Source organism: Coenobita brevimanus, chromosome 57 (assembly GCF_032717465.1).
Source record: "Coenobita brevimanus isolate Jiangsu-jjx chromosome 57, ASM3271746v2, whole genome shotgun sequence".
Taxonomy (NCBI): domain Eukaryota; kingdom Metazoa; phylum Arthropoda; class Malacostraca; order Decapoda; family Coenobitidae; genus Coenobita; species Coenobita brevimanus.
The window spans coordinates 49,459,628-49,465,809 of NC_137010.1; the positions used below are offsets into that span (position 1 = coordinate 49,459,628).

Here is a 6,182-nt window from a genome sequence, read left to right on the forward strand (position 1 = left end):
CAGAGAGTGCAAGACCCAAACCCCCAGACTACCTCTGTTAGACCTAAATTAATCTTTCGACCAGCACCTCCACCCCAGCACAACCCCTGGACCATGGGTGCACCAGCAGCTACTACATTTCCACCACTGCCTAGTCCCTTGCCAGCTCAACGGCAGGTAAACACTCCGACACCAGCACCAACACAAACCCATACTGCTCCAGTACCACATCTGCATGCTGGCCAACCTGTCTCGCCTCCACCTGCACCTGCCCCCCCTACAACCACCAGTTATGGTGAGGGTATGGATGACGCCATGAAACAAGTACTTGCAAGACTTGATGTGATATCCGAGCTGCTTGACCAAACCATCAAAGGATTAACAGCCACTGAACAGAACGTTATACAGCTTCAGCAGAAGGTATCAGACTTAGAACATCCCCGTGCCCAGCAAAATGAAGAAGACGTCTCGCCTACAACGGAGGACAATACAGACATTACTGTAGCAGCCAACATCTCATTACCAGAAGACGAAATGGATACTGAAGGAGATGACGCAAGTGGCCTAGGGGAGTCAACATCTGGGCCGCATGACCAACAGGACAGCTACACCACAGCCACGGCCACAAGAACAAAAGGGAGGAGGAAGAAGAAACACAATAACAGGAAAAAGCCTGTCTTAAACCGCAATGATGGGGACCTGTTGCACCTGTTTGAAACCTTGGCACAAGAAGTGGCTGGCATAAAAAGACATCTAAGCAATGAGAATCCCCCACATAATGGAACATAAGTTAATGAAAACAGTAATCTGGAACATAAATGGACTCAAGACCAGATTTACAGACCTCCATGCATATATGTTAAATAATTCACCATCCTTAATTTGTTTACAGGAAGTTGGGACGGAGGTGCCAGACCTGAAGGGATATGTACCTTACACTTTGGGTTGTAGAGATGGCAGCACCAGAGGATTAACAACATATGTAAGGCAGGGGTCACCATTAACATTTGAGGAAATGGGTATCACTGATGGTATTGAGTACATAACTGTTTCATTGCATAATAGGGATGAAAAATGTTTTTTGTTAATGTTTATGTGCATGCTGGGGCTCTCTCAGTATCCAATTTTCAAAATTATATTTTAGAGGAGCCCACAGTTCTAATGGGGGATTTTAATGCACGACACAGAGAACTAGGTAGCCACCTCACTACCAATGCTAATGGGGTTAGATGGAAAACATTCCTTGACACAACAGATATAGCTGTCCTTACGGGGGAAAATGCTCCTACACACGTTCAGGGAGGGAGATTAGATTATGTGGTTACACTTAATATGCCCACTTATATTGTAGAAACCCATCTGGTCAGGAACTTGTTGAGTGATCATTTCGCCTTGGAGACAACTATTCCCATATGTACAAGGGCCCCTGTAACAAGAAAGAAGCTGGATGTCCCTACTGCAAGACTGCCTCGACTTTGCACCCACGTGGATGAATGGTATTGTATGATGAAGCACTCCTTCTCTGATGCAGACACGCTCTACCAGGGTCTCGTTGACACCATTGAAGAATTTGCGATGGACAGTAGGCCTTCCCAGCATCCCGGTAATTCTTGCCGTAAGACCTATGCAAGAGATCCAGTCATCATAAACTGTCAGCAGACCCTGGCAACATCCCAAAAGCGCTGGCAACAAAATCCAGGTGACAATCAAGCCCGTGAAGCCATGGTTGTTGTGGCACGCCGCCTGACTGAACTTAGGAAGCAAATGCGGAAAAAGTATTGGAATGACTTCCTAGAGAATGTGAGAAAGACAAAGTCCCTTCAAGAGGTATGGCACCACGTGAATAAGGCCAGAGGCAAGACTAGGCGCCAAGTGAGTACCCCTGACCCAGAAACTAAGGCTCAAGAGCTCATAATTCAATGGAGGGAAGCCTCTTCACTCTCTGGACTGCCTGACTCTCACCAGACAGAACTCTCCCGTCACAGACAACGTAGGGTGGACCTCGTACAACACAATGTCACACTTGAGGATGATACGTGCGTACCCTTTACCCAAGATGAACTTTTGTATGCAGTAAAAAGGGGAAAGTCAACAGCCCCGGGTGCGGATGGACTTACATACAAAGTGTTAAACCCCCTGTTAACTGTGAAGGACAATAACCCCATATTAGACTTATTTAACCTTTCATTCGAATCAGGTAAATTGCCCTCAGGTTGGAAGGCTGCCATGATTGTCCCCATCCCGAAAGGTGATGGTACCTTTCGTCCCATCTCCCTTACGAGTTGTTTGTGCAAGATGATGGAAAGGGTAGTGCTAAATAGGTTGCTGTATAAAATTGGAAACAAGTTTTCAGAGAACATACATGGATTCAGAAAGGGACACTCGACAAGTGACTTTTGTAAAATGTGTAAGTAATAATCAGTCAACTTGTAGAGCTTTCATAGACCTGAAGGGTGCTTTTGATAGAGCTAATAAAGAAATTATTATGGAGGAACTGATTGTCAAAGGTGTTAAGGGTAAATTGTTGGGGTGGATAAGAGATTACTTGTACAATAGGAAGGCACAGGTATGGTTCCAGGGTGCTGTTTCTACAGAAGAAATGTTTGACTTAGGAACACCGCAAGGTGGTGTTCTGAGCCCAACTCTCTTTAATGTTTTGATGGACAAGATAGCTAGACACCCCTTTCCACAGGGTACAGAGGTTATTATTTATGCTGATGACATATTAATACAGTGCAAATCACCTAGGCTTTTATCCATTGCTTTGGAAGAATTAAATGTGCTTTGTATTCAGATGGGCCTAGTTATTAATGAAAGAAAGACAAAATTTCAAACAAAACACAGAGTCTGTCGTTCACCTAGGATTAATGGTGTACCCATAGCAAGAGTTCCTACCTATAAGTATTTGGGTGTGAATATTAGCTACAAAAAGTCTGTACAATCAGTGACTAGGGTGAGGGACCTTTGTCTACCTAGGCTGGCCCCACTAAGGGTATTGGCAAATAGAGGCCATGGAGTTGGTGTTGGTGTACTTAGAATGTTTTATATTTCAGTAATTCAATCATTGATTGATTATGCAGCCATTGTTTTAGTTCAGGTTAGTGTAACACAGCTTAAACCCTTAGAAATAATACAAAATGAGGCTATGAGAATAATATTAGGTTGTCCCAGAACTGCAAAGATAGAAGTCCTGAGAGCAGAACTGGGACTACCTAGCATTGTCTCAAGGATCCAAGAAATTGCTTGTCGTTCATCTAGCCGTTTAATAAGTAATGGATCCACCTCTTTCACACAGACATTGACATCTTTGTACCACAATCCTAGGACTCCTGCTACCTCATATATAAGAAGGATAGTATTAGTGTTAAGACAGGTAGGCATTATGGAGGCAACCTTAGGAGTACTGAAATCCCCTAGACAGGCCACTTGGAGGCCTCAACGTGTTAGTGTGGATATCCAGAACTTGTCTTCTCCCAGAAGTGGCTGGGCTCCTCAAATATTAAAGAATATGTTCTTGATGAAATTGTCAAACTACCCACATACACAGGCTGTACATGTCTACTGTGATGGGTCAGTTGATGACAGTAAATCTGGATGTGGCATTTTCATTCGTGACTATACCTCCCCCACCCAATACACTGACACAGAGGTGTCCAGGAGGCTGCCTGCTTATTTGTCCTCCACTAGGGCAGAACTCTATGCCATTCTTGAAGCTCTTCACACCGTGATAGCTTTAAATAAAGATGTATACTTGTTTGTAGATAGTCAAGCTGCATTGTATGAACTATTGTCTACCTCTCCATGTGACTGAGATTTAGTTAATAAGTGTCTTGCTGCCATAGATACCATTGAGGAGACTGGTGCCAGGGTCCATTTCATCTGGGTTCCATCTCACATAGGCATACAGTTTAATGAAAAGGCGGATAGTTTTGCTCGTAAGGCACTTCTTGACAATACAGTGGACCCTGGCACTGAGTACACCCTGGGATATATTAAAAAGAAAATTAAAGACCATGTAATTAATACTGCTAAGGATGAGCTACAACATTGTTGTGACATAGGTAGCTCTAGTAGCAATCATTATGCTGAAGTAATGCAAAATAGTACCTATAGTTATGGCATATTAAGTGCATCTCATGATGGGACAGCAATGAGACTTAGGCTGGGATATAAATATTACTGGGAGGTGAGTGGCTCCCCTGCTGTTGCCTGTAAATTATGTGATACACCAGGGGGTCACACACTGTACCACTATGTCATGGAATGTCCCTACATTGATGAATTTAGACCACAACATGAACTTGATCTCACAGAAATGATCTGCTACTTCTTTAATAATAACATTCGTAAAAATATACTTAAAGAATTTCCCAAGTTTGCTCCTAGGTGGTGATTTTGTAAATATATACATCTTATTTCATACATATGAAGTGATATCTCAAATGTTTGCTGGCTGTGAAATATGCCTTTAATTTTATGAAATGATTGGCTGGCTGTGAAATATACCTTTTATTTTGTACAAGAAATGATATACCTCACTGAAAGACATGTATCTCCCTTTTTGTTTTACATTGTGAAATATACCTTTTATTTTATACAAGACATGATATACCTAACTGAAAGACATGTATCTCCCTTTTTTATACATTGTGAAATATACCTTTTATTTTATACAAGAAATGATATACCTCACTGAAAGACATGTATCTCCCTTTTCTTTATACATAAATACCTTGCTGTGGTTAAAATGACATGATATACCTCACTGTAATGTGTATCTCTCTCTTCATATATATGTATATATGTATGCATGCATGTATGTGTATGTATGTAGGTGTATATGTGTGTATGTATGTATGTATATGTATGTATGTATGTATATTATGTACTTATATATATGTATGTACATGTGTATATGTGTGTGTGCATGTATGTATGTATATGTGCATGTATGTATATGTATATGTGTATGTACCTGGCTGTGGTTAGAATAATTTTTTTTTTTTTTTTTTTTTTTTGTATATGAGGTGATATACCTAGCTACAAAAGAATGTATCTCATTTTTTATATAGACTAGTTAACTGTATTTACAATTAGCAGGATTCATACTGTATTTTGTACCTTTATATTGAATGGGGGAAGGCCGGCAAGAACCGACCTTCTCCTTTGTTGTAATTTTTCAACAATAAACATTTATCTATCTATCTATCTCAAGATGCGTTCCTGTTACGGCAATTATATGAAAATCTTCGACACTTAGAAGGATTTTGAGTTAGTTCAACTTGTTTCTAAGACTGCGAGCACTGAATGATAATACTTTAATTTACTCTGTGGTTGGCTTTGACTGTAGGGCTAATCCGGATACAACATCTCCCCGGGAATTATGATTTAGTTTCCCTGGGTCAGTGGAGGGGTGGATAGGGAGGGAGAGGAGGGGGAAGGTGACTGCGCGACTGTGAGATTGGGGGGGGGTGAGGTGAGGGTGAGGGGCGGGGCTGGGGTGAGGGGCGAGGTGGGTGAGGTGGGAGCGTCCGTGAGGTCCCCAGGGGGCGCAGGTGTTTCCGCCACACCTGCATTCTCGTGGATTTTAAAAACGGCCATATTTATTAATGGGAGTGACTATTATCACCGCACAGTGATATTAAAGGTGACGTTATTATCACAGCGCGGTGATATTACAGGTGACGTTATTATCACAGCGCGGTGATATTGCTGGTAACGTTATTATCACGGTGTACGGACATTGGCTAAGTGTTCTGAGGGTAGTGAAGGGGGATTGGGAGGGAGGGATATCAGGAGCTTTGTTTATCACTGGTAGTAGTTAGAGGCCAGTGAAGGGGGAGTAGGGAGGGAGGTGGTGAGAGGGTAAGGAGGGGAAGTATTGAGGGAGGGATTTCAGGAGCTTTGTTTATCACTCAGACAAGTAGTTACAACATTAGGGTAGTGAAGGGGGATTAGGAAGGGAGGTGCGGGGACGTGTTTTGTAAACAGTCGCCTCCACTCCCGCCACCGCAGTATAGTCTGGCGTTCGACTCAATAGTATCAGTGACCTGCTGACCTCAGCCAAGGCAACATGGAGGAAGACAATTACGCAGAAGATCCAGATTATCCTTCTCCTACCAGGCAAGACAACATAGAGGAAGACACTTACGCAGAAGTTCCAGATTATCCTTCTCCTACCAACCATGAGCCAAACGACATGG

At 42.5% G+C, this 6,182-nt stretch overlaps 1 pseudogene; it reads left to right on the forward strand.

Moving 5' to 3' along the window:
• Positions 1 to 1,311: 1,311 nt before the first annotated feature.
• Positions 1,312 to 4,372, forward strand: LOC145401989 (uncharacterized; annotated as a pseudogene).
• Positions 4,373 to 6,182: the final 1,810 nt, after the last annotated feature.